We start from the raw sequence: 1,805 nt of genomic DNA on the forward strand, positions 1-1,805 counted from the left end.
GAGAATTTTTTTGCAATTTGTTTTTAAAATGTATTTACTAAAATAATTACAAAGTATTTATGTATTTTACAGACAGTTTTTCCAAACTCCCGGAATCACCATATTTCTCCACTGGCATAGAGGAAGAGGATGATGAAGAATTAAGCCTCCATTGTTCGTGCCAAGAAACCCAGATTATTATGAGAACTAGGTAAAAAGCCGCACTTTTTCTTGGATTATCTCGAGACAATTGCCTGAACATTTCCTGCTTACTTTTCCTGTTTGAACCTGGCTTTTGAGATTAACATGAGTTGATCTGGTTTTCTGTGATTCAGAAACGCACAGAACTTGGCAGGCAAAGAAATACAAAGAGAGGAAAAAAAGGAAAAAGGAACAGGGCAGGGAGTGGAGGAAGATGGGCAGAACTTGAGAAGGCTTTATAAAGTAATAGAATACATCCCTTACCTTCTGGGAACAAAGGAGCCAAGCTGATGGGAGGCAGCAGACATTCTCCTTCCCAAACCATGAAAGCAAAATCACTCTACACCCCTCACTCCAAGGAGTGGCTCCGACCTCTCCTGGAATCTCTGTGCAATAAAAGAAATTTTTTCTCTGTTTCCTTAGATGATGGTGTTTCCTTAGTTACCAAGTACTATCAAGTTTGAATTATCCAAATTGTCAGTTTCTCTTGATTCTTATTTCTCTAACTCAACTTTATGGAGGTAGAGTTTACATGTGGTAAAATGCACCCATTTTCATTGCACGTAGCCATGTGATTCACTCAGAGAACCACCGCCAGAATCAGTTTTGGATGATGTTCCTCTGTCTTATCTTCCCTATTCAAGTCCTCATCAGATTGGATGAAGTCTACCCACAGTGGGGAGGGCCATCTGCTTTACTGAACCACTGATGCAAATGTTAATCTCACCTGGAAATAATACCTTCACAGACACACGCAACATGGTGTTTACTCTGGCACCTCATGTCCCAGTCAAATTGACACATAAAATTAACCATCGAATGAAGAAAAGAGGATAGGAAGGGAGGGAGGAGGGAGAGAGTGTGGGAAGGAAGAAGGAAGGAAGAGAGAGAGAGGAAGGGAAGGAAGATATTTTGGACCACAGGTGGCTGTTACATTGCAAAAGATGGTCAGGGATAGTCTCTGAAAAGTGATGACATTGAACTGAGACCTGAATACCTTGAAGTTGCCAGCCATGTACAGGTCCAGGGACAGTGAGTTCCAGGTGAAGGGCAAAGCAGATGCAAGACTGTGAGGCAGACAAGGCCGTGGTGCCTTTGAGGAACAGAGGGAAGCCAGTATGGTCCAAACATGATGACCAAGAGCTTGCTGCTACTTGACAATTTACTCTTCACCTGTGTTAGTTTTCTCCTGCTGTGCAACAGATTATCACAAACTTAGCAGCTTGACACAGACCCGCTTGTTATCTTATAGTTTCTGTGGGTGTGGAGCACACACACGTTAGCTGGTTCCCTTGCTCAGATCTCACAAGATTGCGATCCTGATGTCATCCAGGCTGCATTCTCATCTGGAGGTTCAATAAGAGAAGAATCCACACCCAAGCTCGCTTAGGGTGTTGGCAGAATTCAGTTTCTTGAAGCTGTACTATTTATGTTGGCTTCTTTCTTCGTATCAGTTTGCTTTTGGAGAGCACTTTGTAGTTGGAAAATGCTTTTCCATTCTGAAGTTAACCACAAACATGCTCCTACTATTCTCAGCTAAGGATTCTGCCACTCAAATAGTTGTCCAAACCAAAATCCTGAAATGAAAGTCACCCTTCATTCCTCAACTCAATGGCAAGTCCTAT

Source organism: Myotis davidii, unplaced genomic scaffold (genome assembly GCF_000327345.1).
Source record: "Myotis davidii unplaced genomic scaffold, ASM32734v1 scaffold205, whole genome shotgun sequence".
In the NCBI taxonomy this organism is placed as follows: domain Eukaryota; kingdom Metazoa; phylum Chordata; class Mammalia; order Chiroptera; family Vespertilionidae; genus Myotis; species Myotis davidii.